We start from the raw sequence: 24,375 nt of genomic DNA on the forward strand, positions 1-24,375 counted from the left end.
TTGGGTTGTTTATGCCCTAAGTCACATGATTTGCTGATTTTTTTCTTTATGTAGAAGGGATGAGATGTTGTTACTAGGTATAGTCATGATGGAGGATTGTGGTTGACTATTTTATACTAACAAGTTGGACATATTGAGAGCCAAATGCTTGGTTCATGGATGTGATCATGGTGCCATAGATTTTGGTATGACATGATTGGATATATAGGTATATCCTTGATGCTCATTAGATTGGATTTCTGATTCAGTTATGGTGGTATATCTTCTTGGTTGAGGATCATGGTTATTTGGTTTCTTTTGAGGAGTTCATGATGTACACTTTGAGTTCTTTGATGGTTTGATGCTTTGGTTGATTCTCATGCTTAGAGGATGGTTTTTCATCATTATGTCATGGATAGCTTGGATACATGGTTTAGTGGGAGCTTGTGACAGTGATGGGGTGATAGTGTAGGATTAGTTCCTAGTTTGGTTTGTATCTTCATGTAGGAGATGAATTTTATGATGTCGTAGGTGACTTGTTACCATGGTTGAGTGGGAGTTGTTGGAATGGATATATTTATTGAGTGTTTGTAGATGTTGGAGGTCTGTCTTAGATCTTGTTGCTGCAGAAGGATCTTTGACATTTGCATGGTGCACTTTGTTATATTCATGGTATGTGGAGATGGTTTTTCCTGGTATGTGGAGATAGTTTTCTTCATGGTGTGTGCAGATGGTTGCATTTTGAGGAATCATAGGGTTCTTGGCAAAGGTGTGGTTTATGCTTTTATTTGACATGTTATCCTTGGTATGAGGATGGTTTCATTATTATGTCATGGTCTATTCTTGATACACATTTAGAGTTGTGACATGTTATAGTATGTTCATGTGGAGCATGTTATCTCTTTAGTTGAGATGGTTAGATCATGTTGTCATGTTTATGTTCCTGAGGCCATGGTTGGAAATTTGACATTGATCTTGGTTTAGTTTCTTGGTATTGAGTACACTGATCACAAGATGGATACTTCATGATATTTCTATGTTGCATTTGGAGTTGGCATGGACTGATTGGTTATAGGTGCTCATGGATACTTAGAGACGGTGGTGATGCTGATTTCTCTTGGATTAGAGAAGTATTTTTTGGGACGGTTGATGGTTTTAGTAGAAAGTTTGAGAGGCAGTCAATTGATATGGACTTGAGAGGAGATTGTTCTTAGATGAGTCTTGGTTGGAGACTTGGGTATCTTGATGAGCATTCTCATTCCCCACTCTTGGTCTACTCGGCGATTTGCTACTTGAGATGTATAGCCCATTGTTTCTTTTAGTTGCATTATATTTATGCTTTTCTTTCATGCATATGGATCTTGAGCTATGGTACATGAGTTAGTTTTGGAGGGTTCATTTGAGAGATGGTTTAGCATTGGTTATCTCCATTTGCATATGTTGTTATACTAGTTGAGTTTGGGAGATGGTTTTATATTGGGCATTTTCCTTGGATTAGGAATGGTTATTCCTTGGTTTAGGAATGGTTTATGAGTTTGATCTTCTTGTGAGAGGCTTACATACATGATTAGTTATATGGTATGGTTTGGGTGTTGTTGAGGCTTCTTGTTGGGGTTTAATGGAGGAGATCATACTTGCACAGTTTACATCTAGAGGTGTGTGTAGAAAGACATGATATAGGTTATGATTTGCATGGTTTCTCCAGTCTTGGTTATCTTCTTGGATGTTTAGTTTTTCTTACATTGGATTTGAGATTGGTTAGAGATTGTGATCACTAGTTTGTGCTCATGTATTTCATGTGAGAGATGACATGGTTATTCCTTTATCTCTTTCCTCTGTTGGTTGTGGAGAATTTGGGAGACTATTCGAGACTTGTTACAAGAGTTGTTCTTGCAAGATATCAGTTTATGTATTGCGGATGTCCTTGATACTACATGGATTCACTTCTTTGAGATCTGTTGAGTGGATTGGTTATAGATTTGACATTATCTTTTGTAGTTGGAGCTTCTTGGTATATATGTGGCAGGTATTGCTCTTGAGGCTTGTGATTGCAGGTTGCATATTGGATATGTTGATGATGTGAGATTCACTTGGTATACCTTTGAGGTATGGATAGTTGGATGGGTTGGCACTTTGTTGTGGGTGCTATTTTAGCTATGGATATTTTGGCAACTATGGATACATGTGACTACCTTTGCATCAGGTTTTTGTGCTTGGAATTTTAGTTGGTACATGATTTTATGATCTTCTAATGCAATAGGTTGGGTGACTTTCTCTTTGCATGGCTTCTATGTATGTCCAGTGGAAGTGACATAATAGGAGGTGAGATCATTCATGTTCGAGATGTTGGATACTTTGATTTTGTTGCAAGTACCTGGATGGAGTACTCGGTGTATTTTGATCTATGATGGTGGATGTGCAGGGAGGGATTATTCCCTTGTTCATTTGTGTGGCTACGGATTGACCCTATGCAATGTATACAACAAGTGGGAGATTGTTGAGATAATGGGTGTTTCACACATTGCATAATATTGTTATATTTTATTATGTAATGTTGTAACTAGATGAATGTGCAACATGTAAAGATTCTCATGGAATATTCTTGATGAGTTGTATTGTAACATTGTGAAAATATTTCATGTAATTATTTAATATTGGGGAAAAGAATTAAATGCCCAATATTAAATGTGGGGTCAGTGGGTTAGGTAGCACATGGTTTATGTAATACCACGTAGTGGTTTCATGGGACTTGCTATTATATAAGTAGCCACAAGGATAGTTGTTGTATAGTAAGAGTGAGAAAGGCAAGAGTTGAGCGAGACAAGGCTTGATAGGTTAGCCAAGGGAGCATTTGTGAAGGTTGAAAGTATGGCATGGGATGTGTGGATTCATGCTTGTTCACATAGTTTTCTCGGTTGTGGCTATGGCCATGAAGGCTTCTATGGATGTATTGCAATGATATTTTTTGCTAAATAATACATGGTGATGGATGCTTTTGGAGGCTGGGTTTTTCCCTCAATGAGGGTTTCCCAGGGTATATCTTGTGTCACAATTTTGTGGGTATGTTGTCTATTCTCTTGCATGTGGATTTTAATTCTGTATTTATTTTAGATCTATTATGGGTTATGTGGAAACGGTTATATTCTTTCTTGCCAAGTTTCCTTATAGAGTGGAGAAAGACCTTGTAGGTGTATGTGCTACTATTGCACTCCTAATCAATGATAGAGACAATCTATTTCTCTTTTTTCTAGGGTTTGAAAATGAAATCTCAATCTATTGAAAATTACTTCTAGAATATTCCCTTGTATGAGGTTTGGGCATGAATCACAAAAACTTAGTCTAGAAACTAGATATATTGTAGGATAAAGTCACCAAGTACTTGAAAATGAACCTCTTGAAGGCTTGAAAATACTGAGAGCAACACTATCTTCTCAGCACATATTAGAACATTTCTTCTTTGGAACCACTAAACTTATAAAGCTTTAAGAGTCTATCCTAGAGGGCATCCAAAACTATTGCCACAAAAGTGTGCATTCTTGTCCAAATTTTTTACCTAAGGACAACCTTGTGAAACATGGAAACAACTTCAAAGCTATGGGAATTGACCCTTCAAAAGATTACAAAAATGTGCTTTTATAGCTTAATCCTAACTCAAATAGCTTCTACCCTAAGGAAAACCTCAACAACTATATTCAAGATGGTAGAGAGTAGTCACTGCAAATCTGGGAAAGATCTGATCATGGCACACATCTAGATGTAGGAAAATCACTTATTCACCAAATAGAGCCCTTGAGAAGATAGACATGATGACAATTATCATTCTAACTAATTAGATGGATCAATAGGAAGCAATGGAGTGTCTCTCTTCATTTATCAGACATGGAGAATGATGAAAGTGGTTACAAGAGATTGAGAAGATCAAATCTTCCATCAAAGAGCTTCTTCTTTTGTCATTAGTATGCCAAATTAGTCATGTCATCAATTAACTAGAGTCAAAGCTTAGGTCGTGCCATGTGGAGCAATCATCTGTTACCATTCTTCCACTCTAAGAAGTCTTCCTACTTTGACCATCTCATATAATCATGGCTTCACCATCTTTCCTTTAGACTAACATCAAATTAGTGTGACTGAGCGAACAAACTATTATCACTACTGGGTAGCATGTCCTTGACATTTTTCACCAACTACCATGACCCCACAAAGTCTAAGACTTTAACTACCATTGATACCCTAACTAGAGGTCTACCTTAACTCACTGCAATCCTATGAAACAATAAGGATCACTTAATCACAACACTAATTGTGATCTTCTCTTTAACACATGCGACCATGCATTATAAGGGAAATTGCAAGATCACCACTTTAACTAAGGTTAGATGCTCTATCCTTATGAACATGCACAAACATTAGGATCAAATTGTTGGGGTCTACCCCTCTATTAGACTTTAACCCACTATGATCAAGTGAAAATAATGTATTTGCATCATTGCCACTTGAACTCTGGTTAGCTCTTACTTTTCCACAACTATGTAAACCAAAGGGTGATTTACATGATCACAATGTAAAATATTTCAAAGGCATCACATAAAAGAGGCTACATAGACTTAGGGTAAAATGATAAAGCCAATGTTAAATTATTTAATGAAAACTATTCAAATATCAGACTTTTGAAACCCTATGTAACCATTGAGCAGCCTATTATTTAAATTTAATTTTTTGGTAGGAGGACATTTTGGCTAATAGGAATCATCATAGAAAAAGATTGGGAGATCTTGTATAGAAAGCCACTGGGATCTATTCCTTTGTCCCTTGTACCTTCTATAATATTCAACATATTAGAGGCAAAAATGATAGTAGAGTTGATGGATACATTAGCTACATTATACGAGAAACCCTCAGCTTCGAATCAGGTATTTCTTATGAAGCATTTATTTAATATGAAAATGGGTGAGGGAGGATCTATAGTGAATCATTTTAAAGTAAATCATTTAAAAATGAATTTAACACAATTACTAGTTAGTTGTTATCCATACAAATTTCATTTGATGAAGAGGGTAGGGCTCTCTTAATCTTATGTTCTTTGCCAGAAGTTGGAATAGCTTAGTTATGATTGTAAGTAACTTTATCTCTAGTTCAAAATACTTTGAAATTTGAAGAAGTGGTTGGTGTTATCCTAAGTGAGGAAATGCAATGGAAAAGCACAGGTGAAACTTTTACCTCAATAGGTTCCACTTTAAATGTGGAGAACATAGGAAGAAAAAGGGACAAAAGAAAAGGGCATTCTCATGACAAGTCATGAGGGAAGTCAAAGAAAGGGCATTCTCAGTGTAAAGGAAAGAAATATTGCTATAATATGTGGAAAGCCTAGTCACTTGAAGAAAGACTGTTGGTCTCAAAAAACAAACAAGGAGTCAAAAATGAAGATGAAAATAAGGATGCTAATGTTGCAAGTAATACTTTACAAGATGCTTTAATCTTATGTTCAGATAATGTTAATGATTTTTGGGTAATAGATTTTGGGGCTTCATTCCATGCTACACCCCCTAGAAAATATTTTCAAGATTATGTTCAAGGTGATTTTGGATAGGTATATTTAGGTGATGATGAGTTCTATACCATTGTTGGGAAAGGAAAAATAAAGATCAAGTTTCCAAATGGAAATAACTACATACTGCAAGAGGTAAGGCATATCCCTAATTCAAGAAGAAATTTAATTTATGCTGGACAACTGAGAAATGAAGGATGCATAGTCCTATTTTTAGAAAATATTTGGAAGGTCAATAAAGGTTCATTAGTAGTAGCTAAAGGTTCAAAGGTAGGCACATTATATCTGTGTACTGGTAACACTTATTCTACCTTAGCTGCTACTAGTAATGTTAATGCAGGGAAAGCTACTATAGATGTTGCAAGAATAGATTTAAAAATGTGGCATGATAGGTTTGGGCACATGAGTGAGAAAGGGATAAAAATCCTTACTTTAAAAACTATTACCAAGACTAAAGAATATTGATTTAGATTTCTTTGAAAATTGTGTTTATGGCAAATAGAAAAAAAGTTAGATTTCTCAGAGATGAGAAAGAAAAGAAGAGTGAGAAGTTAGAGCTAGTGCATTCAAATGTATGAGGACCAACTTAGGTATCATATCTTAGTGTCTCTTGTTATTATTTTATTTTTATAGATGACTCAATTAGGAAAACATGGGTGTGTTTCTTGAAACAAAAATCTGATGGTTTTGAAACATTTAAGAAATCGAAAGCTTTAGTTGAGAATGAGACAAGAAAGAAGTTGAAGAGTCTTAGATCCAATAATGGAGGTGAGTATTGTAGCATGAACTTTGAAGATTAGTGTTCAATTAATCAAATTCAAAGGTAGAAGATAGTTACTAGAACCCCACAAGAAAATAGGATGTTTGAAAGAATGAATAGGACAATCATGGAATGTGTAAGGAGCATGAGATTGCATATTGGTCTACCTCTTCATTTCTGGGAAGATGATATAAAAAATGTTGTTTATTTGATAAATAGAGGATCTTCAACCCCTTTGGATGTTGGTATTCTAGAGGAAGCATGGACTAGAAAAAAGGTAAATTATTCATGTTTATGAAAGCTTTTGGTTGTGAAGCTTTTGTCCATGTTGATAAAGAAAATAGAACTAAGCTTGATGCTAAATCTCTAAAATTCACCTTCATTAGATATGGAGTAGATGACTATGGTTATTTCTTATGGGATTTTGAAAATCTTAAAATAATTAGAAGTAGAGATGTTATATTCAATGAGAAGGTTATATATAAATAACAATTACAGGAACATAAGCATGAACAAGTCAAACAAGAATATGTGGTGTTGGATGAGACTCCAAAAATTGAAAAGCCACTGGTACCTGATGCTCAGCAAGAATAGGTTATCCCACAAACTCTTGTAAGTTTTAGACATTTTATAAGGTTAAATAGACCCCCTAAAATATTTTCTCCTTCTTTATATTCAATTTTATTGACTAATTCTAGTGAACCAGAACAATATGAAGAAGTGATGTAGGTAGATGTCAAATGACAGTGGAAGCTGGGAATGAAAGAGGAGATGGACTCCTTGTTGAAGAATAAAACTTGGGACTTGGTCCCTTTACCTGAAGGAAAAAGTGCCTTTCCTAGAAAATGGGTTTATAGGTTGAAGGAGGAAGATGAAGGAAAGAAAAGGTATAAGGCCATACTTGTGCTAAAGCATTTTGCATAGAAAAAGGGTATAGATTTTGATCAAATATTCTCCCCTGTTGTAAAAATGACTTCAATCAAAAATGTACTAAGTCTTGTGCCTTTAGATGATTTCCACCTTGAGCAACTAGATGTCAAGACAACTTTTCTCCATGGAAATTTGGAGGAAGAAATTTACATGCAACAACAAGAGAGATATGAGGTCAAGGGTAAGAAGAATTTGGTGTGCAGGTTAAGGAAAAGTTTGTATGGCCTAAAGCAGGCACCTTGACAATGGTATTTAAAATTTGATAGTTTCATGGCTAAACAAGGGTAGCATAGATTTCATTTTGATCCCTGTTTATATTTTAAGAGATTGGGTAATGGGAGTTGCATTATCCTATTACTCTATGTTGATGACATGCTTGTTGCTAGGTCAAATTTGCAACATATAAATAAACCTAAAAAGAAATTAGAAAAGTCATTTTCTATGAAAGATTTGGGTGCTACTAAAAAAATCCTTGGTATGAGGATTACATGAGAAATGAAAAGTAGAACCTTGAATTTGTCCCAAAGTGAGTATATAAGGAATGTGTTGAAAATATCTAATACATAGGATGCAAAATTAGTCAGTACACCTTTGACTAGTCATTTCAAATGACTAAGGAAATCTGCACAAAGGCACAAGAAGAGGTAGATAAAATGTCTAACATCCCATGTTCATCAACAGTTGGTAGTCTAATGTATAATGGTATGCACATGACCAAATATTGCTCATGTAGTGGGAGTTGTCTGTAGGTATATGAGCAATTCAAGTATGGAACATAAGAATGTTGTCAAATCGATTCTTTGATATTTGAAAGGTATTACTGCAAAGGCATTATGTTTCACAAGATCCAATTCTTCTCTCAGTGGAATTTTTTGACTCTGATCTGGTATGAGATATTGATACAAGGAGTACTACAAGGTATATTTTTGTTGAAAATAAATTGATATACAAGTATGATAAATATGTTTCAATCATTGTTTTTTCACTGATGTCAAACCTACTATGTGTTGGTAAGACTACTTATATGATTTAAGTACTATTACTTTTTTGATTGATGAAGAGGATTTGATCAAAACAATGTGACAATAGCACCTAGAGAAAAGGTTGAGTTATGATAAGGAAAATGAGTACAAGAATCAACTAAGATAGTGATATTATAGTGCATTGATAATCTACTTAAAGTTATAAACATTGGTTATACTAATTAAGTTTAGAAGAACAAGTTAAATGGAGTTTGTTTTCCAAGCTTGATTGAGTGGATAGTAGGTGTTGAGTAAAGTTAGTGCAAACCAAGTAGAATATTAGTTGGAGCTAAGCAAAGTCAATTTTAGTGTAATTTGAGTGAAACATTTGATGTCGAGTAAAGTTTAGTTGATGCTAAGCACTAGTAAAATTTAGTTCATGTCAAGTGATTTTATAGTGGATGCCAAGCAATGTAGTATGTGCCAAGCATTAGAAGCTAGTTAATGTTGAGTGTCAACATTATGAGAAAGATCAAGAATTTGATGAATCTAAGTCAATAAGTTTGATTTCTTAGATTATGTCAACTATGTGGAAGATAAGATTGATGAGCTAGTGGCACAAAATTCATGGTAAATCATTTTAAAAAATTCAAAGAGGACTAAAGGAGAAGTTTCTAGAAAGAAATACAATGAAATAAGGGGTAGATTCATTGAATCCTACTTAATCTATCCTAACCCTAAATTGGACAATGGAGAATGAATGAAAAAATATCTTAAATTTTTATTAATGGAGATGATTGGTTATAGGCAAGGTTGGTAATTGTGAGAGCCTAAGGAAGACAACTTGGACTAAAGGGTATTTCTTCATTTAGTGACCTAACTAAAGAGACCACATTGGCTAAAAAAACAAGAAGTCTTAAGGGTATGGATGCTTGAAGGGCGAACAAGCTATTAGAGCTAAAGTATGTGAAAGCCAAGAAGAATGGAGGACTAGCATTGAGATATGTGATATGCAAGTGGAGTTGTAAGTTGTTATCTGATCAAGCTTTACTATCACTCTCTAATAATTGTATCAGTCTAGGGTAAATCCTTTGGATGAAGGTTAACCTAATAGTCAATTGTAAATACTTTAACTAGATGACATTCCAAGGGAATGGTCTAAAATCCTTCAACAAGGCTTACTCCTAATAGGGTTATTGAAATCCTTTAATCAAGTTGCATTTAATAGTGTACATTGTAACCTTTAATAGGGTTGACCTTTCATAGGGCATCACTTTAGAAGAGTGAGAATGAGTAGCATGTTACTAGTGGTTTTTTCCAAATTGAGTTTTCACATTAAATGATTGTGTCAAATGTGTTATTGAATCTATTATTTTTCATGTTTATATTTTTGCAAATTGATTCACAAGTTTGAGTGATTGCATAATCTAATGGATGCATGCATGATGAAATTGTTTTATGGATATGGGTTCACTAAGTTGTGAAAAGTTTTATTTATATATTTGGACCTTGGATAACTGATTCACCCCCCCAAGTTATTCTAAAGAATTTGAACAATTGGTATCGGAGCCATCATCTTAAGAGGACTAGTTTGAAGGTACTAGAAGCACAAAGATCAAGATGTCAAAAAGAGAAGTACTTAAGATTAAAGCTACACTACCTATCATTTGTTTAAATTGCAATGAGGTTGGTCATATTGTTGTTAGATATTCTAAGAATAAGAACTATAGAGGTGGTGACAAGTACAAAAATGTAAGGTCCCTCCTCATATGTATATATGATAAATATGTTAGCAAGTAATACTAATATATTCAAAAACAAAAGCATTAACTAGCATAAGAACCATAACATATGAGATAGACAAAGTGAAACCCTCAAATCAGAATATGAACCATAGAGTGGCTCTCCCAATGAGGATGGTCACTTGATTTAGGGATGAGTCTATTTGATAGGATTTGGGATGTATGCTCAAGACTTCTCAAACTAGCTTCAATGGTGTTCTTTATGGATGTTGGCTTGGGTGAATGGATTTGATGTAAAACTTGCTCTCAAAATGACATTATAACTTTAGCTTAAGGATTGTGATGATATGGCTTGGGAGGGGATTCAATTTATAAGCTGAGCACTTGAAGGATGGAGAGCTAAGATGCAAGGAGAGATGAAAGCTTAAGGAGGGCTAGGATGCACTCAAAGGGGAGCACATGGATTGTGCTTGTTTAGCACCAATTAGGGAGTGACACATGTCACAGGGTCAATGGATGGAGGAAAGGGCAAGAATGAGTCAACAAAGGAGGCTCAAGGCCTTAAAGACCCTCATAAATGGCTTGTAAGAGCAATGAATGAGTTTGTAAGAGTCTTTATGGCCTTGTAAGAGCATTCATGGCTAGGTGGTTGGGATATTTTGGAGGGAGTTGAGATTGTTGACTTTACTTGGCTTAGGAAAGTCTTAAGCGTACTTAGGGAATGTGACAAGGTTAGGGGGGGATTAGAGGTGATTTAGGATTAGATTAGGCTTGTTAGAGATATGCAAGTGGATGTCATTCACGAGGGTGGGTGAGTTAGTGGCTAAGCTTGGTTAGTATGGGTGAATGGGGTGGATTAGGCTAAAAGAAGGGTTAGGGATAGGTTAGGGGTTATTAGATTTGGGGGTTTTATTTAATAAATGGGGATTTTAGAATTAGATAGAAGAATATGATTTAATTGATAAATGATAAGTTATTTGATTTATCAATTAGGACTATAGATGATTTAATAGGATTAATCAACTAGGGGATGGCAAAGGATTAATTAAATAGGAATTTAATTAATGACGCCTTTAGAGATAACTAAATAGGATTACCAAAGCGATGTAATCAAATTTAAGTGTCTTCAGTATGTACTTATCAAATATGAATTCTCTGTTAAAACCATTATAGGAGATTTAAATAGATATGAAGTAATGTTTTATGTTGTGAATGTCCTAATGAAAATTGAGATTAGTTGATACATTCATATTTTAATACTCAGTGATTCAAGAACTACTACATTATCTCTAGTGTTTAAACATTAAAATGATATGAGGTGTTTCCACCTGATGACAAGGATGTTGATTTTGGTACCACAATGATTAGGTTATATGTATTCAGATGGTTCAGTATGCCCTATTAGTGATGTTACAATGTTTAGGTATACGCATGCCTAACAATGATTATTCTAAGTACTTAATCTAAATTAATGCATAAATTATATGTTATATTGATTATGTAATTACTGATGATTAAATGTGTGTATACATGATAAAGGGTTACTTAAATAAAAGATTTATGTTTTGAGTTATGTGATCATCCTGATGAGTTATATATATATGCATGTGATTTTCTTGAGCTACTGATGTGTGCAATGAGTGTGCAGGATATTTTAGCTGGGAAATCTAATAGAGAATGAGAATTGGACCCTATGTACTGCTTGTGGAAATCAAGGCTGAGTCTACTAAAAGATGTAGACCTCATTGTTCGTATTTTATTTGTATTGTGAATTGAATGAATTTATCATTCTATAAACATTAAGTGTTAATGTTTTGTAACAATGATTTTATAGTGTCCCTTGACACTCGTGACTCGTATATGCATTTTAGATTGATTGTTAGGGTTAACCAAGTAACCTAAAGATTTAAGTTGGACTAGGTTAGTTACCTTTTTTATAATCTGTTTGTAATCAAGATTAATTACCCTAATCAAGATTATGATTAATTTGAATTTTTGAGGGTTGTTAGGAAGGCCAAAATTTTCTAGCTTTTTTCTAGGTCCCAAATTAGTCCCAGAGGCCAAAAATCATGAAATCTAAGTACTTAAGGGGCATGGGTATGACTTTTATGGTCACTCAAATATCTTATTTTTGATTTTTTGCAAAAATTGGATGTTTCTTCATGAGTTGGATAACTTTAACTCCACCTTGAGGTTAGCCTTATGTCTAGTTGAGTTAGAAGACTCTAGAACTTTTAGGCAAGTGGGTGAGTTACTACATTTTGAAGGTGGTTGAGTTTAGGATCTTATTTAGAGGCAAATTTGGGAGGGTTTGAGTGTTCACCCGACCTCTAGTTTTAGAGAGCAATTCAAAATTGAAGGAGAAGGAGAAGGAAGGAAAGCTCATCTCAAATTGTTTAGTTGCCATAACCTTATTGTGAAGGTAGGAATCCCTCAACTCATGTTTTTCATTTGTGTTTCATGCTTAAATATCATTTTGTTTGCATATGTATGTTCATGTGTTTGTTGAATATGTTTGGGAGGGATTGAAATGGGTTTTCTTAAATTTTTTTTCTTAGTATTTTGCTTTGATTTTTGAAGGGATTTTATGGGTTGCATTGGCATAACTCACCCTCAAATAGGGTAGAAGTGGCCATGTACTAGAGGAGGTCTTTACTTGGATTCCAACAGTGCAGAATCTCTTCTCAAGTTGAGAAGAGGGGGAGAGAGTAGGGTGCTATGGGCTCCTACTTGTTAGCAAAACCTTGGGTCTTGGAATTTGAGAAGTGAAAGAATGAAAGTCCTTGTGATAAAAACCTTGAAAGGGCATTTGTGGAAGAATGAAAGTTCTTAAGATTTTAGCCCCAAAAGGGCATATGTTATGGTGTTGTGGCTGACATCTCTTGTTGAAAAAATCCATCTTCTCCCTAGTTTGGTTCAATGACAAACTTGTTGTGCAAACCTAGATGGGAGTGAATGCCTGAAATTATCTTCATGTTAAGTTTGGTTGTCTCCTGATCAGTTTTCATTCTCTCCATGATCACCTTGATGTGTTGTAGACTTTGTAATGGTTTCGCTGTTGTGGAGCCAAGAAGGAAATTCAAAATTGTTATTGAAATTCAAATATGTTGGGAGATTTCTCCTCAAGATAGTAATCCTGTGTAAAAATGTTATTTTAAAACTTATATATATATATGCAATTTAAGTTTAAAATATGTTGAGAAAGATTTGCATTTGATTTGTACCTAAATTTCATAATTATACGAGTATCAGGAAATTAAGTGATTTTATTCAAAATACTTATGTATTACATTTAATTCCTTTATAAAAATAAAAATAAAAATAAGTTGTTGGTGTGTTTTTGCCTTGTATTTTGGGCATGACATTTTGGTATCAGAGCATGGTTTTGTAACACTTGGGAAACAATGGGTCCATGTAAAGTGTGGACATTTAAAAACTACATGAATTAAACCTCCTCTCACATTTTTATATTTGATTGGAAGGGGAAATAATTCTATCTAATTGTATTAACACAATATTTAAACTCTATGTTATAATTCAAAAATTTTCAAAAAATTTATCCCCCTTGACTAATTAAATAAATTAGAAAACTCTAGACTTAGAAAAAATAAAAGAGACTTGAAAAAAAAAAAAAATTAGAGCCCAAGAGAAAAATTTCTCTATCTTTTGTATGAGGAAAATATAATCTCCTTTTGGACAAAGCATATTCCTATAAGATCCTTTTTGAAAAAAACCTTTGTGTTTATTTAATTAACATTAAATAAATTAAATAAACCAAATAATAATAATAATATCTATTCTATCCTATCCTAAGGTGCAATTGCTATACTTTTAAACATAAAGTTCCTATGTCTTGTTGATGTCACCAAGGTCAACGTAATAACTGCACAAGAAAAGAGGCAAAATTGACCTTTGGTTACCTTTACCTTTACTACCTCCAAAGTGGGCACAGTGTTTGAGAATGTGTGAGCAGAGTCAACAAAGGGAGCAACTTAAATACTCCACCATCCAATAAAATCTCCTTAGGTGTACATCTTGTTTAGAAACCAATGCCAAGTTCTGATTGGGCTGCCCACCCTCCTTGACCTTAGTGCAATTTTTTGACATTTCCCATTACCAAACATGAGTGGGCCTTCATCATGTTTGAATTGGGAGTGGACATTGGGAAAAAGGAAGTGATTGCAAGCAATTTAAAACAAATCTAATCCTATCCTATTTAAAAGACCACCAACTAAACTTTGAAGTTTAAATTTTTTTCAAATATCTTCCTCCTTGTGTACACCCATCCCATTAAAGAAGGAGTTATTAGGCATCAACCTTTATGGGTGGTTGACACATTTAGTTGGTTAGTTGGGGTTCTGATTTATTCTCCCCACACCTAGTCGCATCTCACCTATGAGTTTTTCCTTGGGCAGAGAGACCACAAGTTGGGGGGGTGGGGGGGGGGTGTGGGGGGTGGCGCGACATATCAAATGGGAGGAGAGGTGGCATCTTTGTTGATTAATGGGCTGCCTATAAACCAATCCCCATCATTTATTTTCTTGGTGCCTACCTCATGTCTCCCTTGCACAACATGGAGAGTTAGGGGTGAAGTTGCAGTGTGGGGATTTAGGGTAATTAAGAGGGTATGGTAAGGGTTTAGTTAATATATAAGTTAGTTGCTAAATGTTAAATTTTTCTTAGTTTTAAATCTATTTTGTTAGTGTAGTTGAAGTAATATAGTAATTCGTGTTAGAAGTTAGGATACTTAAGTTAGATATTAAGTTAAGTTGTTAGTATGTTTAATTTAATGTTAGATGTTAAATTAGTAGTATGTTAAAATTTTAAATTAGTTCTGGGTTAGTATTACATTTAAAGATTGGTTTGAGGTTAAGATATTTTAATTTAGTAATGTTAGTAGGGGTAGTTAAAGTTAGTAAGTGTTAAATTTAGATATGTTTTTAATTAAATAATGTTAAATATGTTAATGGTTAAGTTAGTAATATATTAAAATGTTAAATATGTTAATTGTTAAGTTACTGATGTATTAAAATGTTAAATTATTTTGAATTGTGTTAGTAAGGATTACATGGGGTTTTGTGTTAGAGTAAAGAGAGTTAGAATTTTAAATAATTTTAGCAAGTTAAAATTAGTTGTTAATTGTTGATGTTAGAATTTAGTAAAGGATATATATTGGTTGATGTTAGTATTTTAGTATGTTTTTAGTTAGTATATTAGTGATTAGATTTATAATTAATTCTTAATTATAGTAGTATAGTAAGAAGTTTAAGTTGGTATTATTTAACTTACTTTTGTAAATAGAATTAGTATTTATGTAGTATATTATTTTTTTTTTTAAAATTTAAAATTAATATATATATTTTTAATGAAGATTTGAAAGGATTGGAAGTAGAATGTGATTAGGTAAGTAATTTTATTTTAGATTATATTAATGTTAGTGAATAATGATTATTGTTATTTTGAAAATAACAGTTAGTATTTATTGTGGTGTAGGATGTCGAAGCTATTTTAGGGATTAGAGTTATTATGATGGCGTTGGATAACATTCTTAGTAGTTAAATGAAAGGAATGATTGGAAATGAATCAGTTAAATTTTTTATGATTACTAGTCTTTTGTGGGGATTTAAATTTATGTGGCAATTATAGTATCAGGATGTTTCACATTCAAATTTTAAAACTAGCAAGTGTTTAGTGGTTCGAGAAGTATTATAACTCAAGTTGACTAGGTAACATAATATGATGGGTTGGACTATGATAGAAGATGAGTTAGACATTGTAAAGAGTTTAATGATAAATGTTTTTATTTTTTAATAAATAGGTTACAATAATAACCAGAATTAAGTATTAGTATATTATGATAAATTTACCCTTAAATGCAAAATCAGATTCTCCTAAAAGATTGATCTAGTATAGTGTAATAAGGGATAGCACCATAGTTGACTTAAGAACTTGGAAACCCTAAAATGTATTTGAACTCAATGTCATACCTTTGCAATTTGAACCTAATGATTAATTGATCGACTTATTTAACTAGAACTAAGTGTTTCCATAGTGTTAGAATTTTAGGGTTTTGAAAATGTACAGTATCAACTCTACATCTTAGTGATGTGTATTCAAAAACTCAATTTAATCCTTTATCATCTTTCTATAACCTGATCAGTGTAGCATGTTTTAACTTAGTAGATTAAACTTGGAGTTAGTATTAACAATTGTAAATGGTCAACCATAAACAGATGACCTCATCTTAATGACTAAAAATAGCTAATTAGATGCAAGATTGTTATATTTATATTACAATATATTATGATCTCATAAAGAAGTCAAAATTATATTGAACATTATCACCTTGAGGGAAAACTAAATTAAGAACCCTAAAACATTTTCCAATGATGTGAGTGGAAACAAGTAAATAACCTAACGAGTAGAGAAATAATGTTTCACAACATCTTTAGTAAAAGGTAGATTTTTTTAACTTAATCACTCATGGAAGCATTGTAGCTCATATCAAACATGCAAGTGATCAAGTAAGCTAGTATTTGTTTAGACATTTCAACATAAGTAAAGGAAATCTATGATCTTCATAATCTAATTTTGTATCTTTAGGTTGAAATATTGAATAGATAAAATGAATGGTGAGTAAATAGGAAGGCAACACTTGAAGAGTATATCACATTAACAAGTTATTGGGATGCTTCTAACCTATTAAGAATTTACAATATATTGTTCCAAGTAATCCTCAGAAAGAAAACACGAGCTAATTTGGAATCTACAAGTAACATTTGGGAACCTCAAATGATAGGATTACTAATGTGAGAAGCTATTCAACAAGAGAGAGTTAGTGAGGATGTACAAAGAAAGAGAGAGTCTCAACCTACTATGAGGAATGGAACCCTAACCAGAGAATCAATCTATCCCAATATGATGGTAAGAATGAAATTTAAATTCTGAAAAGTATGTATCATATAGTATTGAATTGGTAAGATAGCTAATGCAAACATCTAAGTTAGGGTTATGCGAGTCTATTATGTTGGCAGGCTTATTATATAAGCATGAGTAATACTAAATTTTAACTATCAAGTGAATACTAGTAGACTCTGGTATTGAAATTATTGGATCAATTATAACCCTACAAATTATCGGGATGAGGTCACCAACCTAATAAAAACTAAAGGGTCAAGTATTAGAGTTAAGAAATAAGAGGATTATAAACCATGAGGCATGATAAGACCAATAATGATGCCTATATCAATAGTAAGGAGATAGTTGTAAGAGTGAATAAGTGAACTTTGACATTGGATAAGTAAACATTGATGACATCCTAATACTAGTTTTATACCTAAATAGTTGCAAAACCACAACCCAAGAATGAAATCATAAGTCATCCATGACTAGGAGACATGGAATATAGAATTAGTTAAGAACAATAACATTCAGTACATCCTTAGATGATAATTAGAACTTGTGTAAATGATGGAATAACATGTGCAATGATGTATATGTATACAAGATCATACCAAATTTGGTGACAATGATAACATAACTTTAGTCGATATATTGTGGTAGATTTTGACCTAAGAAAGATTATGGATAGGATCCCTAATATGTAATTATAGTGAATTAAGGATAAGAGATTTGATTTTGTAACTGCAACTTAGAATACAACTCTACTAACACTAATGTCCCCACGTGTTTAGATTCTTCAAAAAGAAACCAACGTAACAAAAAGAGGATGAAAGCGGGGGACTCATTTTAGTATGCTTGCATTTGCACTTTTGAGTGAATTTGGATTAGGACAAACCCCTTAGTACAGTAAACCCTAATCATAGGGTGATGTCAATAAAGTGAGCTATGTAGTGGAATTAATTAGAGTTTGAGTGACATGGTCTGTAGACCACCATCCAATTTTAATTCAAGAGCCTTGCAATGTATTTGGAAGACCTAAGATTCCTTATTTTTCCTCAGTGACCTTGGTATGACTACATTATGTCAATAATGTAAATTTTGTAAGTAATTGGATTTATTTCCTTGTATGTTTGATTTCAGATTTTGATATTTTAATATTTTTCCTTTTTGCCAATAGTGTGTTGTGGGGCTATTTAGCCGATTGTATTATTGATGATTCTAATTTTCCTCTTGGTTATGTTTTTGTTCTTGATTAAAATTTTACTATCGTGGCCACTCTTTATTTCTTTTATTTTCAGACTTATGTGTTGGATGTTTCATCCTTGATGTCAAATTTAAATTTTTGAGGCACTTTCTTCTGAATTTTGTTAGCAAAGTGACATATGATGGGCCTACCAAAAAATGGATTCTTGAAAATTAAGTGAATGCATAACTTTAGGGTATGGGGTTATTAGTGAGAGTATTCATGTCCCACTCTTTCCCAAGACTTCAAGAATAGGACTAGTGATATTCGTGGACTATTATGAGCAATAGATTGCACCCCAATATCAAATTTGTTAAGGTTACGAGATAACCTAATGGACTTCTAAATGAAAAAGGTGTAGGTGTAACAATGGATTGTTTAGTACCCTATCAAGAAATTAGTATGTCATAGAAACTCTAAAGGAAAAGTGATTAGCCCTACATAAAGAGCCAAGTTGCATTATAAGAAAACCTCGGTTGAGGGAGTCTTGTACAATTATTACCCGATGAGTGGGTATGTGTAATTCAAAATATCTTATTATATTATTATTATTAGAGACTGTATAAGTATTTGATACTAGATTTGAATGTTGTTTATATGTGACCAATATGTTTTAAGAAGTATTTGACCCTAGAAAATGTAACCATGTTAGAGTTTTGGATTGAACTACACTTTTAGAAATGGTAAATAGGTTATCATTCATGTGTATGTATGTGAGTTATTAATCATCCTTTTTATAAGATTAAATCTTGGAATAAGTCTAGACAAGGTTCTAGCATAGGAAGAACATGTTAGCTGTGTGACTTCCAGGAGGAAGTCAAAGCCTAGTGGGGGAGGATGGAAGGTCCCTCTTGATATGTGCTTATCAAATATGAATTCTCTGTTAAAACCATTATAGGAGATTTATATAGATATGAAGTAATATTTTATGTTGTGAATGTCCTAATAAAAATTGAGATCAATTGATACATCCATATTTTAATACTCAGTGATTCAAGAACTACTACATTATCTCTAGTGTTTAAACATTAAAATGATATGAGGTGTTTCCACCTAATGACAAGGTGTTGATTTTGGTACCATGATGATTAGGTTATATGTATTCAGATGGTTTAGTATGCCCTATTGGTGATGTTATGATATTTAGGTATATGCATGCCTAACAATGATTATTCTAAGTACTTAATCTAAATTAATGAATAAATTATATGTTATATTGATTATGTAATTACTGATGATTGAATGTGTGTAGAAATGAGAAAGGATTACTTAAATAAAAGATTTATGTTTTGAGTTATGTAATTATTCTGATGAGTTATATATATATATATATATGCATGTGATTTTCTTGAGCTACTAATGTGTGCAATGAGTGTGTAGGATATTTTAGCCAGAAAATCTAATAGAGAATCAGAACTGGACCCTATGTACCATTTGTGGAAACTAGGGTTGATTCTAATAAAAGATGGAGAACTCGTTGTTTGTATTTTATTTGTATCATAAATTGAATAAATGTATCATTCTATAAGCATTAAGTGTTAATATTTTGTAACCGTGATTTTATAGTGTCAGTTGACACTCATGACTTGTATATGCATTTTAACTTGATAGTTAGGGTTAACCAAGTAACCTAAAGATTTAAGTTGGACTAGGTTAGTTACCTTTTTTCTAATTAGTTTGTAATCAAGATTAATTACCCTAATCAAGATTAGTAATTAATTTGCATTTTTCAGGGTTGTTAGGAAATCCAAAATTTTCTAGCTTTTTGTTAGGTCCCAAATTAGTCCTAGAGGCCAAAAATCATGAAATCTAAGTACCTAAGGGGTATGGGTATGGGTTGGGGGTATTGTCCACCCCTCTAGCCCCTTTTGTAGACTTTTATGGTCACTCAAATATCTTATTTTTGCTTTGTTGCGAAAATTGGATGTTTCTTCATGAGTTGGATAATTTTAACTCCACCTTGAGGTTAGCCTTATGTCTATTTGAGTTAGAAGACTCTAGAACTTTTAGGTAAGTGGGCGAGTTACAACATTTTGAAGGTGGTTGAGTTTAGGATCTTATTTAGAGGCAAATTTGAGAGGGTTTGAGTGTTCACCCAACCTCTAGTTTTAGAGAGCAATTCAGGATTGAAGGAGAAGGAGAAGGAAGGGAAGTTTATCTTAAATTGTTCAATTTCCATAACCTTATTGTGAAGGTAGGAATCCCTCAGCTCATGTTGTTCATGCTACGTTTCATTCTTAAAAGTTATTTTCTTTGCATATATATGTTCGTGTGTATGTTGAATATGTTTGGGAGGGATTGAAATGGGTTTTCTTAAATTTTTTTCCTTAGTATTTTTCTTTGATTTTTGAAAGAATTGTATGGGTTGTATTGGCATTACTCACCCTCAGATAGGGCAGAAGTGGCCATGTATGGGAGGAGGTCTTAGTCGGACTCCAACAGTGCAGAATCTCTTCTAAGGATGAGAAGAGGGAGAGAGTATAGGGTGTTATGGTCCCCTACTTGTCAGCACAAACCATGTTTTGAGTTTTGGAATTTGAGAAGTGAAAGAATGAAAGTCCTTGTGATATCAGCCTCAAAAAGGCATCTGTGGAAGAATGAAAGTTCTTAAGATTTTAGTTCTGAAAGGACATATGTTATGGTGTTGTGGCCGACATCTCCTATTGAAAAAATCTACCTTCTCCCTAATCTGGTTCAATGAAAAACCTAGATGGGAGTGATTGTCTGAAATTGTCTTCATGTCAAGTTTGGTTGTCTCCCAATTAATTTTCATTCTTTCCATGATCACCTTGATGTGTTGCAGACTTTGTAATGGTTTCCCTGTTGTGGAGCCGAGAAGGAAATTTAGAATTGTTATTGAAATTCAAATATGTTGGAAGATTTCTCCTCAGGATAGTAATCCTATGTAAAAATGTTAGTTTTAAACTTATTGTGGAAATGACTATGATCTCGAGTTTTCTTCCCTAGTTCTTTTCCGAGGGAGTCCTTGAATCAAATGATTGAAAAAAAATGGACTATGTTCCTTTCATATGATTTTTCTTGCAATTCAGTTTATATGCATGTGTTTATCAGAAAATGGATACAATAATTTTTTACCCTTTCTATGGAATTCTTATGTTTCAAAATTGTATTCATTTGATTGAGGTTAATTAGATAACATAGTGATATATATATTAAGTTATGTAATTTAAGTTTAAAATATGTTGAGAAAGATTCACATTTGATTTGTACCTAAATTTCATAATTATACATGAGTATGAGGAAGTCAAGCGATTTTATTCAAAATATTTATGTATTACATTTAATTCTATTATTAAAAAAAAAAAAAAAACAAACAAACAAAATTTATTGGTGTGTTTTTGCCCTATATTTTGGGCATGACAAAAAGTAGAAGAGATGAAGACAACAAATATTACAAAGAAAAAGGCAATAAGTCCTATTACATTGTTGAAGAGGAAACAAAAGATGGATTTGAATATCATGATGATGAAGTGGTGTATAATGTTATGAAGGATGAATCTGATGAAAATGAGGCAACTGCACTTGTGTTTTATGCGAACAAGAATGACCGATGGATCATTGATAGTGGGTGTTCACATCATGTGATTGGAGATAAAAGAAAGTTCATTACCTTGAATTATTATGATGGAAATAGTGTAAGATTTGGTAATGATGCACCATGTTTGATAAAAGGAAAAGGTTCTATCAAGCTCACAAAAAAGGTTTTATGCGATTATGCTTACTATGTTAAAGGACTTAACTATAATTTCTTGAGTATATCACAACTAAATAATTGAGAATGTAAGGTTGATTTTGAAAACAAGATTGCTAATTTATAGGACACTAATGGAAAACTGATTGGAAAGGGTGATCAATCTAGAAGTAATCTATTCTACCTTGATAAAGAGGATGTTGGTTGTTTAGTTGTAGAATTTAATGATGTGTGGCTATTGTACAAGAGGTTATGTCATGTTAATTTTGATAACCTGGTTAGTTTTAGTAGCATGAGAAAAGTTAGAGGTTTTCCTAAGTTGAAGAAGCCTAACAATATAATGTGTAAACAATTTTAGTTAGGCAAGATGACAAAGTCAAGTTTTAAAAGAAAAAATTGTACCTGTAAAGGAATACATGAGATTATTCATAATGACTTGCGTGGACCAGTTGAAGTGCAAAGCTATGAAGTATATAAGTACATTATGCTCCTTGTTGATGATTATTCTAGAATGATGACAATTATGTTTCAGAAACATAAATATGACACTTTTCAAATATTTAAGTGGTACTTAGCAAGAGTTAAAAAGGAAATAGGTAAAAGTCTAAAATTTTTGAGATGTGTTAGAGGAGAAGAATTTACATCAAATGTGTTTGAGATGTTTTGTAATGGAAAAGGAATTAAAATATAGAAATCTACTCCTAGATCCCTGCCACAAAATGGAATTGCTAAAAGGAGGAATAGGTCCATAATGGACTTTGCTAAGACACTCATGATGGAGAAGAATGTTGTTTTAAAATACTAAAGAGAACCTGTAAGTATAGCTATTTATACATTGAACCATGTACAAGTCAAGAAAAGTTCTCATTCAACACCTTTTGAACTATGGTATGGATACTCACCCAATTTAATTTATTTTAAGGTATTTGGAAGCAAGTGCTACATTTTCAAAGATCTTAGGAATGGTAACTAGATGCAAAAAATGAAGAAGGTATATTTCTAGGTTATTCCAGAAGAAGTAAAGCTTATAAGTGTTTAAATACTAACACTAAAAAAGTTGTAGAAAGTGAAAATGTAAAATTTAATGAATATATAGAAGTATATAAGGTTAAACCTATGAAGGAACTAGAAAAATACAAATCATTTGTATACTTTTATGAAGGTATTCCTACTAAAGAATATGCTATAAATAAAGTTGCAAACCAATGTTGGAATGTTCAAATGGGAAGAGTACTTCTGAGGGGAGGGCGGGGGGGGGGGGGGAGGGGTTGAATCAAAAGTAACCAATTTTTATTATTTTCTACCCTTAATAACATATAACTGAAATTAACATGCATGCACATTATACATGTAAACAATCATAAAATGAAAGCATGCATCAACACATAACACAAGAGATTTTGGTGACCGAGAAACCCTCCAAGAATAAGAAGGAAAAACTAGGGTGGGGATGATACCCACAAAAATTTACTGTAGCAATGAGTTCAACCACTTCTGATGGTTTTCCCTATTAAAGGCCTACCCTATTAAAGGCTTCACACTACGAATAGTGACCTATTGAAAGGATTTACAAACACTTTACATGAAGTGTCACCCTGTTAAAGGATTTACATAAAGGCTGTTAAACCCACCGAATACATAGGATTTTCTTAACCTTCTCCAAAGGATCTCCTACGTAGTTGTTAAGCTAACCTATCACCATAGGATTTCAACCTCTAATACATTTGTGAGAGATTATTAGAACATTTGACTTGATTGAATGTAATCTCAAATCATTGGGTTTAGGCACTTGATCTGCTCTTTCTCTTCTGATCCTTGCGTGATCTGATCTCTGAATATGTCCCCTATTCTATTATGATCAACTGGATATATAAATTCTATCCCTTCCACTATGTCTTTTTTTTTTTAATACTAAAATTTCACTATAATCTCCCCTTATGCTACTTTTCTTCCATAAATAAAATGATGCATTCATTCTCCTTATAAAGAATTCAAATACTTAGGGTTAGGTATGAGCCTATGATCCAAATTGAATATAAAATTCTTGCTCATAATTTGCATTTTTTGAATTGGTTGCATGCCTTTACCATTTTTTTGATTGTTGCATGCATATTGCATAGGGAATGCAAATGATTCATCCTTATCATTTTTCTCCTTCAAATTTTGTCTAAGTCAGCTCCAAAAATGGTTCACATTTTAGTTTTTGCAAATACAAACTCTTGTGTTGATCCTATGCTTCTCAACACATGAAGTATTATTGATTCTTGGCACATACTATTTTTGGATTTCTCGACATCAACTACGTTTCTTGGTTTTCTTGGCACCTATTTTATCCTATATCACTTCTCATATGTTGTTCTTAGTTGCTCAACATTTCAATGATTCTATTACGCGGCACATGAACAATTCCTGTACTGCTCGGCACACACTATACTGTAATCTGCTCAACACTAACTGTGACTCAACACCTATTGAAATTATGGCTTGGCATCTATTGTGTACTTGGCATGTATAATAAAAATGGTTAAGTGTGTTGAAATTCATTTGTCAATACTATTTATTTGACCAACAATCTCCCCCTTTGACATGAGTGTCAAAA

Source organism: Cupressus sempervirens, chromosome 8 (assembly GCF_028749045.1).
Source record: "Cupressus sempervirens isolate cs-2001-9-10 chromosome 8, ASM2874904v1, whole genome shotgun sequence".
NCBI lineage: Eukaryota > Viridiplantae > Streptophyta > Pinopsida > Cupressales > Cupressaceae > Cupressus > Cupressus sempervirens.